Here is a 14,797-nt window from a genome sequence, read left to right as displayed (position 1 = left end):
GTCATATTTGTAGGTGGCTCCCATCTTTCCATATTCAAATCTAACACCATCGGTTTGCCTATATTCCGTGCGCCACTTGCACATCCGACAAAGTACGGCCTAGTCAGAAGAACACGACGGCGTATCCAACGCCTCGGACGTGCACGGCGATTCCGCCCCATCGTCTTCATCCGACGATATGCAAATAGTCTCCGCTTCGGCCTCCACGTCCGACGTGTCCGACGCCATCTCCTCCTTTACATTTAAACAATGTATTATATGGCAGTCAGCGTGTACAACGTTCAGTCGTGATATGAGAGCTTCATCACCAATATTAAAGTCATTGGACACAAATATTACAAGTCCTCTATGCTTAATAACCATACCCGGCTTGTTTTTGACATTAACACTGACAGGACGTCCTTCAACATTACGCTTCAAAGTACAAGCAAAAGGACGCCAACGCAACCAGTCAAATTCTTCAAACAATATAACATTGTGTATGCGAGGATCGTAACCTCCAAAACCAAATTCTGAACAAAAAGGCATATAAACATGTTGTTTACGTGTAAGAATTTACTTTCTCATCAGCTAATTTTATTGTATTTAATTACCTGGTGAGTATTACACGGAAGCGTAAAATTTTTTGTTTAGGTAACGTTTCAACAGAGTGGTTACAACAGCGCTAGAAACACACAGGCGACAAGTATCGCAATTTCTGGTCCTCTTCCTGTGTACACTCTAATACACAAAATATTTCACAACATAAACAACCTTGTTCCAAATCTGTGTCTTTTGCTTCTTGTATACCCTTCGAAAACAAAATTTACCTTTCCCCAGAATTAGAGACTCGTCAACGCACAAATCTCTTAATGGATTTAGAATAGACTTGAATTTCACTTGGCTCAAATGGCTCTGAGCACTATGGGACTCAACATCTTAGGTCATAAGTCCCCTAGAACTTAGAACTACTTAAACCTAACTAACCTAAGGACATCACACACACCCATGCCCGAGGCAGGATTCGAACCTGCGACCGTAGCAGCCTTGCGGCTCCGGACTGCAGCGCCAGAACCGCACGGCCACCGCGGCCGGCTTGAATTTCACTGTCAAAAAGTTCACAATATATTTTATTTTATAAAACCTATTCACCCTGTCAGCGTCTCCCAGAACGTCTGCATCATTAAAATGTAACATTCAAAGAATTGTCAGAAATCTGTACCTAGGCACTGCTTTTGAAAAGAAAAAGTTTCAGTCAGTGGGTCTGTAGAACAATAGCCCTTCATTCTACAACTTTTACGTGAGCCCTCAGCATGCAGACTGCTAAAAACCTGACACATTTCGTCTGCACTTGTACCTTTCCACCGTATTCCTCTTGAAGATCCTTGATATCGTTCATTCACTACTCTGTAAAAGTGGCAATGTCCCCCGTCAATTGCCTGCCCAATATAAACTCGAAACATTCCCTTTCGCTAGGTTCATCACTCAGTCCACAACCAGGATTCACTACAGAATCATCGTTAGAAAAAGCGTAGACTCAGAGGTGTAAACACACCATCTGTCAGCCATCTGTACTCACTGTTTCCGAATATTCCCTTCTTTCTCGCCTTCAATGCCCCTCGATGAATCTTCTCTTTCTCTTGGTAATATCTTTCAGTCTTATTGGTCTTCGAAATCACTGCAACATTCCGCAGCTGAGTTTTCATTTAGCTCTATTTATCTAATTTCATCATTACTCACCGAGCGAGGCGACTCGCATTCGGGAGGACGACGGTTCAGACCCGCGTCCGTCCGTCCCGATTTAGGTTTCCCGTATTTCCCTCAATCGCTTCAGGCAAATGCCGGGATGGTTCTTTTGAAAGAGCACGGCCGACTTCCTTCCCAATCATTCCCTGATCTAGTGAGACCTATGATCTCGCTGTTTGGTCTCTTACACCAAATCAACACAACCCAATCATCATCACCTTTTGAAAAAAACAGTGCAAGCATCGAATCAAGTTGCCATAGATCAAAGCCTCCGCGGCTGATTTCAGCGTCATTTAGTCACAAAAGGAAGCAGTCGTCCCCAAACGGCGGCAAATACGATGACAGAAAAGGGAAAACGTGCCCATACGGTCTTAAGCTGGCGCGACAATATGGCCGCCTTCTTATCGGTACTGTTGTTGTCTGCAAAAGGTTAAGATACGTTGCATTATAGGTAGGTAAAAATGCGCACCTTTGCTATTTTATCATTTACAGGTGTTTTATATCTCAATCTATTCGCAGATGATGTAGCTATTAACAAGAAGTACGGTCTGAAGGAAGCTGCACAAATACTCAGTCTGATCTTGATAAGATTTCGAAGTGATTCAAAGACTGGCAGCTTTCTTCAGAAGTTCTTGAAAGTAAAATTCTGCACTTCACAAAACGAAAAAGAGTAGTCCCTTACGACTTCAATAATAGTTAGTCACAATTTGAGTTAATCATCTCATACAAATACTTGCACGAAATACTTTGGAGCTACATGAAATGTAACCATCACGTTGGAAAATTGGGACCTTCCCTACGTCGCCGCCGCCACACTGGCCGACGATACTCATCCGTGACAGTGCAGATCCGCGATTCTTTGCTGAACACGATGTGACGTCAATAATTAGCAGGACTGAAGTAGGCAACAAAAAATTGTGAATAATAATTTTAAGTTAATAGTGTATAACATGTGAAACATGGACGATAACTAGTTTAGACAAGAAGAGAATAGAAGCTTTCGAAATGTGGTGCTACGGAAGAATGCTGAAGATTAGATGGGTAGATCATATAACTAATGAGAAGGTATTGAATAGGATTGGGGAGAAGAGAAGTTCGTGGCACAACTTGACTAGAAGAAGGGATCGGTTAGTTGGACTTGTTCTGAGGCATCAAGGGATCACGAATTTAGTATTGGAGGCAAGCGTGAAGGGTAAAATTCGTAGAGTGAGACCAAGAGATGAATACACTGAACAGATTCAGAAGCATGTAGGTTGCAGTAGGTACTGGGAGATGAAGAAGCTTGCACAGGATAGAGTAGCATGGAGAGCTGCATAAGACTAGTCTCAGGACTGAAGACCACAACAACAACAACAGTGCATAACAGTAGTAATTTATAATGAATGAACTGTGTAAGATCTTCGCAAACAGATTTCTGAGGAAAACCATGGTGTTTCAGTTGTCACTGAATATTCTTTGAAATAAAGCGTAACGCACATGGTCTAAATAAGACTTTTATTAGAGCCGTGAAACAGATAACGTAGCCTATGTTACAACGGACCCGTACAAGCAGTCGTTGGCCCCACGCCTCAACCGTTATTATACCTGGCTGGAACGTTAATGCAAGGTACCCTAAAAAATTTCCACTGCAACTCACCTCACAGTGAGGTGTGTGTAGTTGTTGCAGGGTGAACCGTGGGTGGCATTTCAGTACCTCCTGCCCCTTCAAGTCTTCACAGGCATAACTGTGCCCGTGACGCTGCCTCAGGTTATGGTGGCTGTGACCTTTTAGAGGGCCTGCCGCAACACTTGTGCCGTGTTCGCTGCCCTCGTCTCCTCTGCCACGCTGAAGAATCCCGGCAGCCCCCAGCGCCGCCGCAGAGCCTCCTACATCTCAGGACCCATTCGCCCTGCCCTCAGTTGAGCCTGTCGCACACTCACTAAGGAGGCTGTCTGCTCCCGTATTCACGCCCTCAGGGCTACCCCGTCTCTTTGTTTCTCTAGACTACCGCGGTGGTGGTGATGGCGAAACTGTTGCGGACGTTTTCATTCCAGTGCACAATCTAGATTCGTATTTAAAAAAAAGAAAGAAGCAACTAGCCTGGAAGGGAATATGTGGTAGCCAAGTTCAGATGTTGCAGTGAGGATCGCTAATGTTCTGTTACAGATTGGACTCACTGTAACGCTCGCACTTCTATAATATAACTGTGGTGTGGACTTAAAGGATGAGTATAATTAAACTTTCAAACAGCTGGTCAGAATGACGTCAAATTGCAACGGGATATTATCGGAGAAGGGGGAAAACGTATAGCAGCAGAAAAATAAATAGCCACAAAATGTAGCAAAAGACAGCGCTCTAAGCATCATAATTTAATGCACTTCCACTGCACTTACTATATTTATATTTCTGTCGGAGAGGATCGCAGTCCTCTCGCCGTTTGCTGTTGCGAGATGGGTTCGTATTTAGTTTGTTTTGGTAGTCGTTGAAGAGTCTGCTATTTCTCTATGATTGTCTATATTTTCGCTTATTCAGATGGGTGGAGAGGGGGAGAGAGAGATAATTAGATAGATAGAGAGAGAGAGTACTTTTTTCTCCTCTTCGTGACGTATACTATTGCAAACAGTTAATTTCGCCGAGAAGTCAGGGATCTAAAACCTCATATTTCGGTAAATAAAATTCACGAAACACTGGTGACACATTTTTATTTATGTTTCACTTCCGGTATGTTTCTCCTCTCTTGTACTAGCTGAATGGAATGCAACCCTGAAAGACAAATCGTTAATCTTGTCTATATTAATACAGCATACGCTGTCGTATTCGCAGTTGAAATACGCGTCCGTCCATCCACAATTAGGTCTTCCATGTTTTCCATAAACCGCTCCACACAAAGCCCCTAAGGTTCCTTTAGTTGCAGTCTGTTTCGTTCCCCAGCGATGAAACGTGGCGACCTTGTGGTTCGTCTGCAATTCTGCAATGATTTTGAAGTCGACGAGACGTTAAACCCTATCTTCGTTCCCGCCGTCCTTTCCAAATCTGTGCAGTTAGTAAACTGGTATACAAGTGCGTACTCGAATACAGAAATATGTGAACCAGGCAGAATACGGCGATGCGGTCGGCAACGTCTATATAAGACAACAAGTGTCTGGTGCAGTTGTTAGATGGGTTACTGCTGCTATAATGGCAATTTATCAATATTTAAGTGATTTTCAGCGTGGTGTTATATTCGGCACACGAGCGATGGGACACAGCATCTCCAAGGTACCGATGAAATGAGGATTTTCCCGTACGTCCATCTCACGAGTGTGCAGTGAATATCAGGAATCCGGTAAAACATTAAATCTCCTACATAGCTGCGGCCACAAAAAGAACGGTGCTAACGGCGATTGAAGAGAGTCATTCAAAGTCACAGACCTGCAACCATTCAGTAATTTGCTGCAGATTTAAATGCTGGGCCATCAGTATGCGAACCATTCAACGAAACATCATTGATATGGTCTTTCGCAGGCGAAGGTCCACTCGTGCAACCTTGATGACTGCACGATACGGATCTTTACGCCTCGCCTGGGCCCGTCAACACCGACATTGGACTGTTGATGAATGGAACCATGTAGCATGGTCGGACGTGTTTCGTTTGAAATTTTATCGAGTGGTTGGGCGTGTACGGGTATGGAGAGCCCTCACGAACCCATGGACCCTGCATGTCAGCAGGGGACTGTTGAAGAAGATGGAGCATCTGTAATGGTGAGGGACGTATGCCGTTGGCGTGATAAGGCACCCATGAAACGTCTAGATACGAGTCTGACAGGTGACACGTACGTAAGCTTCCTTTCGGGAAGGATCAGCTGCACCCATTCATGTCAATTCTGTATTCCGACGGACGTGGGCAATTCCAACAGGACAATGCGACACCATACACGTCCAAAGTTGCTACAGAGTGGCTGCAGGAACATTCTTCTGGTTTTAGACACTTCAGCTGGCCACCAAAATTCCCAGACGTGAGCTGTTAATGTCAGCTGCAGTTCTGCAGCCAAGTTCCAACGGACATGAGAGTTGTTTGTTGGGTTCGAACAACTTTCGCAGCTTGAGATCTCTTAGAACTACGCGCCAAATAAGACTTACATTTGCGAGGCTTATAGTAATAGTTGAGGGGCACGAGGGGCACGAAAGGGAAGCAGTGGTTAGGAAGGGAGTGAGACAGGGTTGTAGCCTATCCCCGATGTCATTCAATCTGTATATTGAGCAAGCAGTGAAGGTAACAAAAGAAAAATTCGGAGTAGGTATTAAAATCCATGGAGAAGAAATAAAAACTTTGTGGTTCGCCGATGACATTGTAATTCTGTCAGAGACAGCAAAGGACTTGGAAGAGCAGTTGAACGGAATGGGCAGTGTCATGAAAGGAGGGTATAAGATGAACACCAACAAAAGCAAAACGAGGATAATGGAATGTAATCGAATTAAATCGGGTGATGCTGATGGAATTAGATTAGGAAAAGAGACACTTAAAGTAGTAAAGGAGTTTTACTATGGGGAGCAAAATAACTGATGAAGGTCGAAGTAGAGAGGATATAAAATGAAGACTGGCAATGGCAAGGAAATCGTTTCTGAAGAAGAGAAATTTGTTAACATCGAGTAGTGATTTAAGTGTCAGAAAGTCGTTTCTGAAAGTATTTGTATGGAGCGTAGCCATGTATGGAAGTGAAACATGGACGATAACTAGTTTGGACAAGAAGAGAATAGAAGCTTTCGAAATGTGGTGCTACAGAAGAATGCTGATGATTAGATGGGTAGATCATATAACTAATGAGGAGGTATTGAATAGGATTGGGGAGAAGAGAAGTTTGTGGCACAACTTAACTAGAAGAAGGGATCGGTTGGTAGGATATGTTCTGAGGCATCAAGGGATCACCAATTTAGTATTGGAGGGCAGCGTGGAGAGTAAATATCGTAGAGGGAGACCAAGAGATGAATACACTAAACAGATTCAGAAGGCTGTAGGTTGCAGTAGGTATTGGGAGATGAAGAAGCTTGCACAGATAGAGCTGCATCAAACCAGTCTCAGGACTGAAGACCACAATAACAACATAGTAATAGTTTTAAATATGGCTCTCCGGCTTACCGTCCGACTTGTGTTTTCTTTTTTTTTTTTTTTTTTTTTTTTTTTGATCACCACAAAAACTCTCCATTTATGGCAAATGGTGTATGAACTAAATATCATAAAGTAAGCGCACAATAACATGCGATTTGAAATGTCATGGAATAATCTGTAGACACTACAATCGCCAACCATCCCGCCAGTATCGCCTGCCTGCCACTCACGTACACCATATGTAAAAGTGTTAATAATAATGATAAAAGTACAGCTTTTTAAAGTAGCCTATGGTCTTCCTCAGGGTTCAAACTATGTCCACAGCAAATACCATCGGAATTGGTTCAGTGATACGTTCGCGAAAACGTAACAGAGAGAATTAGTTCCGCAGTTAATAATGCTGGTGTTATTATGGAGGTATGAATTAAACACGTTGAGAATCTAATAAGAACTGTAATGATTACGTTGAATCATATTATTTAGAACATATCAACAAATAAAAGCATTTTCACAAATGTGACACAATTCGAAAGTGAAAAATTACACAGATTTTTCAAACGGTAAAATAATATTATTCCTTCATTTGCGTAACTTTCTTCCAATTGGTAAATGTCTTGTACCGCACACTTTTTGAAGAAGCCTACCTTCTTCATCAGCGCTCAAACTATCTCACTCTAAATTTCCTCGATAGCGGTTTAGTCATGAAAACGTAACAGACAGAGTTACTTTCGTACTTACGATATTGGTACGGAAATATGGAGCGGTATGGAATAAATACGTTGAATACTTTTTGAGAATTTTTTATACATATTACTCAAGGCTGCGTATGGCTCCACTAGCTAGGAGATACAGGTCGGGATGTTCGGGAGCTCAGTACAAGTCCTTTTATTTGACACCACTTCGGTGAATTGCACTTCGATGACTGTAAAATTATGAAGACGACAACGCAGACATCCAGAAGCGAGTAGAAAACGAAGCGTACTACAAAATTCTTTCAGTAGCACATGTACTTCCTCAGAGTCCAACCTATCTCCATACCAGATTTCATCAAAATTGGTTTTGCGATTTAGTCGTGAAAGCGTAACAGAGACAGTTACTTCCGCATTTATAATGTTAGTGTAGATTACCTGTCTATTTACTAGATACGATTTTACCGCCTGCTAAGGCTAGACTGGCAACGAGAACTCCGTCACACCACACCTAGAACTGAAGACTACAACGCAATACTATAATTTTTTTCTAATTTCATTTCTAGTAGTGGTAGATGTTAATTTTTCCGTAGTAGTATTTGTGTTGTAAAACCGAAATTAATTACTCTTGTGCGATACCACATTAATCAGGGGCTGGAATCCTTTATCGCCATACCACAATTAGGTTAATCGAGAGATAGAAGGATAACGAAACTTTGATTAAATGTTTGTAAGAGCATGTACTATTGAAATTACAAATAAACCACTGAAAGAAACACATTTTAATTTCCACAATAGAGGGTACCATTTGTTAATTGTGTACCATATTTCGATTTCATGTTACAAACGTTGAGCAATATTACGAGCATCTGCATCCACGACAGCCTGGAACCCACCAGAGAGACATTTTCGCAAGTGTTGGCAGCACTTTTTCGGACGGTTGGCCATGGAACGTTCAGCTGTCGCTACACAACTCCGCACTGAGTGAAGACCTCACGTAGCGTCCTGCATTCTCAGCCATGACAGCAATAACTAAGTCAACAATTTTTGGCATAATTGGCCGTCAGAGTCTTCCAGGATTGAACTTTAAAATTGCGCTTTTCAACACTGTTGCGGCAAAAAGACGTCTACGTATTCCTTTAATGCGTCCATAACTCGCGAGAAGCAGCAGTAATTTTTTTGTTTTAATAAAAACTACTTTATGAGTACAGCCCTGCTCATATTGTCCAGACTCATGTTGACTGTCTGAAAGTGTGATTCACACTGATGCTTGTTTTTCAACCCTGCGTCGCAGTACCGATGCCGAGCAGCAAGTAATGACATTGAGGCTACTAACAAAGCAAATGCTTCAGTGCACAGTCTGGACCTCTTTCCGATAAAGATGGATACCCACGCGGTAAATAGTTTTCCCTGTACACTGGCTCAAGTGGCGAAAGTTTAATTAAAACTGCCCTGTATCTAGGGCACATAGCTCAAAAGAGTTTGGTTGGCTATGAAAAGTAGAGCCCTCTGACCACTCGGATGTATGCTTCAGAATCCAAAGTTTCAAATAGCTCCCACATCGAGGACTCTGCCTCGCTGCGACGCGAATTCTTCTGCGGTCCAGACACGTTTCCGTGGCTTACATATACTGAGGTGACGAAAGTCATAAGAAGGCGGTAGTATCACGTACACAGGGTACAAAAGCGCAGTGCACTGGCGGAGCAGTCATTTGTACTCATTCATTTGTGATTCATTCGGTTTCCGACAAGATTGCGGCCGTATGAAGGCGATAAACAGCCTTTGAACACGGAATAGTATAAGGAACTAGACGCATGGACATTCCATTTGGGAAATCGTTAGGCGGTTGATAACATCAAATTTCAGGTATTATCTCTCACCATGGACAACGCTGTGACCAACGGCCTTCACTTAACGTCCGAGAGCAGCGGTGTTTGCGTGGTGTCAGTGCTGACAGACAAGCAACACTGCGTAAAATAACCGCGGAACTCAGTGTGGGACGTACGACGAACGTACGTACCCTTTAGGACAGTGCGGCCAAATATGTGGTTAATGGGCTATGGTCACAGACGACCGCCGCGAGTGCCTTTGCTAACAGCACTACATCGCCTGCAGCACCTCTCCTGGGCTCGTGACCACACCATTTGGAACCTAGACGGATGGAAAACAGCGACATGGTCAGGTAAGTCCGGATTTCAGTGGTAACAGCTGATGGTAGGGTTCGAGTGGGGCCCAGATCCCACGAAGCCACCATTCCAAGTTGTTAACAAGGCACTGCGAAAGCTGGTGGTGGCTCGATAATGGTGTGAGCAGTGTTTACGTGGAATGGGCTGAGTCCTGGTTATGTTCGCCTACTTGGAAACCATTTGCAGCCATTCGTGGACTTTATTTTCCCAAACAACGATAGAATTTTTATAGATGACAATGAGCTATGTCACCAAACCACAGCTGTTCCCTATTGGTTTGAAAAATATTCTGGGCAGTTAGAACAAATCATTTACCCAACCAGATTGCCTGATAAGAATCCCGTCGATCGTTTATGGGACAGAATTGAGAAGGCAGTTCGTGCACAAAATACTGCACCGGCAATACTTTCGCAATTGAGGCAATGCGACTCAATATTTCTGTAGGGGACATCCAAAGACTTGTTGAATCCACGCCACGTCGAGTTGTAGCGCTACACTGGGAAGAGTGGGCTCTGACCCGACTTTTCTCACCCGAGTATGGTCAGTATTCCAGAACGTCCTACCATTTAGGCACTATGTTGAGACAGCTGCACTTAAAAGACTGCTAGTTAATGGGAGAAGCACTTAATTATCTTGTATCTCGCTAGATGCTACAGTTACATCATCCTCATCTACGATGGCAACTCGTACATACCATCGCATCTGGACCATTCGTAGGCCGACCGTTGTGGCCGAGCGGTTCTAGGCGCTTCAGTCTGGAACAGCGCTGCTGCTACGGTCGCAGGTTCGAATCTGCCTCGGGCATGGATGTGTGTGATGTCCTTAGGTTAGTTAGGTTTAAGTAGTCCTTAAGTCTATGGGACTGATGACCTCATATGTTAAGTCCCATAGTGCTTAGAGCCATCTGAACTATTTGATTTTGGACCATTCGTAGTTAAACTACTTCATAACAAAGGTGACATTTATCGTGTACCGACGGCAGCATTCCGCCGCTGAGATGATCTGCCACATTCTACTGCCATGTCCCATCATTAAACACTGTCTCTCTCTATGTCTCGCTAGCCCCCTTATTACTTAATACTGTATTGTCGCCCAGTCCGACAAAAACTTTCTTCTATGCAGGCACTGTTTGCATCTATTTCAGTGCCTGTTTACCTTGTCATGTGAGCTTCACTCTTATATGTTTGCAGGTCTTTATGAAAATATACATATTTAATTCAGTCCGTGAGTCTTTGCCGACTCTTATTTAAGCAGTGTTGTGCATCCCTCCTTATCTATCACTATGCCTCGCCCGCACCTCTGTAACTGTGTAAGATCGAGATGAATTAGATGCTTTCTGCAACGCCCGAGCCTCACTCAGGAAAACGGCTACTGGTTTCCATGCCACTCTGTTCGGAACACAGCTTCATCTTTTCAAAAGTGTTCGAAACAGAACGTTTTATGCAAATAAAAGGAGTTTGGTGGAAACTGTTTACAGTTCTGCAGCTGGTAAAACCTGCATTCAAAGCAATTACTTTATAATCAGTTAATACACTCACTAAGTTAATTAGAATGTACATCGTGGACACTAACATAATGCATTACTAAAGGGTCGCTAAATAGCTTCGGTGGTATCCTCTACAAACCTCGTGCCGACTCTACACCTTCTTTTCTATACGTGGCTGTAGATTTCGTCTTTTACTATGAGTATCTGTATAAGTGTTTGGTCACGTCTTTTCTGCAGGTTGACCTTGCTGGAACCTGGCCTGTCTTGGAACTCTCTATTAAAAACTATAATACTAAACTTTGATCAGTATTTTACAGTAAACTGAACTCTCTCACTAATGATACCCACGTTTGTTAGTGCCTGAATATTAATTACATGAATATTACGAAGTAGCGGGTGGTTGTATCCAGAAACAATGTATACACTTCACTGTCAACTGTAATTATCGTTTTGATAATGTTTCCCTCTAACTAATCGTGATAGTATTCACCACTGGTTCGGGAACCAATGCTAACCTATCTTGAGAGTATTCCTGCTTGAGATGAATAATTCTACTTGCTAATAACTGTCGCCACGTCCAGAAGGGAATTAGTGTTTATGCAACTCAGATTATGAATATATAATTCCATAAATGTAATTATCCTTTTTCTCCTTATCGAGGCTAACAAGAGCTTAAATATTTCCTTCTGCTACAGAACTAAACTTTTCCAACACGAAATGAAACTAGTAATTGTCATTTGACTGAAGTTACTTCGATCACTGGACTTTTAGTACACAAATGTGAACAAATTAAGTTTAACCAAGCACTGTAACAAGTTGACCCATCAAAGTTGTGTGTCTCCACTTTCCTACGTTAATGAACCATGCAACCATAACATTCACTGTTGACAATTTTGCACACAGTGAACGGTAATTCAAAACAGGATTTAATCAAAGTAATGTTAGTTCTTTGAAATAAAATGATGACACTGTATATCATTTACTGTCAATACAATGATCCACAATCACGTTACAACACAATTTATGTCCTGTACATGAACAATGAGGAAACTGTTTGTAGCTTGCCTTGTCAGAAGCAGTGACACACAGAATGTAGCGTTAAATGCTTCCGTAAAAGTATCCTCTCGTGTCTCATTAATAACGAATAAGGTCGGATCGGTCGTGAAATGGAAACCACAGTGAACATATAAACTTTTGTATTTGCAGCAGTTAGCTACACCTTCCAACTACTTCTCTCAGCTCAGATTCAGAGATTTGGCTTACTACTGAATCAACATTCCGATACCCTCGTCGTAGAAGGCAGCCGCCTGTGCTTTCCGCCAATTCTCTACGCTGATCTGCGGCTTGTTGTCTGTGCCAAAATATTGTCTCAATAGACAGTGGTTCCTGTGAGCAGAGATGAAAACGAGAGGGGGCCAGGTGTGGGTGGTGTGGTGAGTGGTCGAACACTTCCAATCGAAAACGCTGCAGGGGCGTCCTCATTACTCTTGCAGTTTGCCGCCGAGAATTGTCATGAAGAATGAAATTCATGACGGTTACGTTGTGTGGACAGCATGAAGTCATGCAAAATCTCTCACAGGCACTCATACTTGGCGGAGACACTATTTCTTAGGCCCCTTCATGTGCTCATTGCGAGTTCAGAACTGATAATAGCGACGTGACGCAATATACGGGCACAGTCCAACACATGTACGCAAAGCTTCATCGAATTCCACTGTGGATTCTATTCCGCGACCGATTGGACCTTACTTTCCGAAACCCCTCGTAGATAGTACAGATTCCATAATGTCTACATTTCAGAAATATTATGGAAGTAAGATAGTGTAATTCTTCAATACTATATTTTTCTACAGACTATAAAGGAACAGTCACGAAGTTCAACAGCATCCACTATAGATAAATTTTATTTAACTATATTTTACCCTCGAAAAGTCTTAAATCCACGGCTACAGTGTACGTGAGACCACTTATTAAAGCAGAAGTATTAATTATATTCTTCTTTAAATTGTATCAATGTTAGCATGTACATTTAATGTCTTGCTGAGTGCACTAATACGAGAGCTGACTCGGAAACTGCTGGAAAGCTGATTCGCACTGTTCGTTCCACAAGAGACGTTCACAAAACGGAAAAGACAAACTAACGTTGTCAAACCTGTCTCAGTGGTATCCACCGAGTGAATGTCCTGTCGTAGAAAAGGCTTTCACAAAATGCAATGACGAGGGGCAAAGCTTGGCCGTCCGCAGTCCTAATGGACTACATATTTCTTTAGCAGGTTACCACTCTTTTTGTAATAGCAAAATATAACATCGATAGGAAGAGCTTATTTTTAGAAGAATGATTGTATTAAATTGTTAAGTGTATAATAGTGAAATCAAAGTGCCGTTACTATAGTCCGATTAAAATTACTTCATAGTTTATGTCTATCACTTCCCATTGTCATGCTGCCACATCGGTTTATATACATATATTACATCACCTCGATTCCCAGAGTTCTGGAACGTGTGCAGAAAATTGGAATAGAGATCAACATAAACATCATTTCCAGCGTTTTTATTGCTCATGAAAGCCATACATTGCATGTTGTACCACCATACAGCGAGACCTTCAGAGGTAGTGGTACAGAATGCTGTACACACCGGTACCTCTAATACCCAGTAGCACATCCTCTTGGATTGATGCGTGCCTGGATTCGTCTTGGCACACTATCCACAAGTTTATCAAGGCACTGTTGCTCCAGATTGTCCCTCTCCCCAACGGCGATTCGGCTAAATCCCTCAGAGTGGTTGGTGGGTCACGTGGTCCACAAACAGACCTTTTCAATCTATCCCAGGCATGTGCGATAAGTTTCATGTCTGGGAAACGTGCTGGCCACTCTAGTCGAGCGATGTCGTTATCCTGAAGGAAGTCATTCACAAGCTGTGTACGATTGGGGCACGAATTGTCGTCAATGAAGACGAATGCCTCGCCAATATGATGCCGATATGGTTGCTCTATCGGTCGGAGGATGGCATTCACTTATCGTGCAGGCGTTTCGTGCAGCCGTTACGGCGCCTTTCATGACCACCAGCCGAACCTCCATCTTGCTGCACTCGCTGGACAGTGCGTCTAAGGCGTTCAGCCAGACCGATTTGCCTCCAGACACGTATCCGACGACTGTCCCGTTGAAGGCATATGCGACACTCATTGGTGAAGAGAACGCCAATCCTGAGCGACCCAGTCGGCATGTTGTTGGGCCCACCTGTACCGGGCTGCATGGTGTCGTAGTTGCAAAGATGAACCTCGTCCTGTCTGGAAAACATGCTGGCCACTCTAGTGGCATCCTATTGCGCACAGTTTGAGTCGTAACACGACGTCCTGTGGCTGCAAGAAAAGCGTTATTTAACATGGTTGGTTGCTGTCAGGGCTCCTCCGAGCCCGCAGGTAGCGGCCATCCACTGAAGTAGTAGCCCTTGGGTGACCTGAGCGAGGCATGTCATCAACAGTTCCTGTCCCTCTGTATCTCCTCCCATGTCCGAACAACATCTCTTTGGTTTAGTCCGAGACGCCTGGACACTGCCCCTGTTGAGAGCCCTCCCTGGCACAAAGTAATAATACGGCCGCGATCGAAGCGCCGTGTTGACCGTCTAGGCATGTTTGAACTACAG

The 14,797-nt window shown here is 43.2% G+C and overlaps 1 protein-coding gene across 1 annotated transcript in view; it reads right to left on the bottom strand.

The window, feature by feature from the left end:
* The window catches only part of LOC126456490 (piggyBac transposable element-derived protein 4-like), a 94,559-nt gene that overhangs the window by 54,722 nt on the left and 25,040 nt on the right, over nucleotides 1-14,797 (bottom strand). The window lies entirely within an intron of this gene.

The sequence above is a fragment of the Schistocerca serialis genome, chromosome 2, assembly GCF_023864345.2.
Source record: "Schistocerca serialis cubense isolate TAMUIC-IGC-003099 chromosome 2, iqSchSeri2.2, whole genome shotgun sequence".
Classification (NCBI taxonomy): Eukaryota; Metazoa; Arthropoda; class Insecta; order Orthoptera; family Acrididae; genus Schistocerca; species Schistocerca serialis.
The sequence above is the reverse complement of the archived record's forward strand: the minus strand, read 5'-3'. Positions and strand labels throughout refer to the sequence as shown.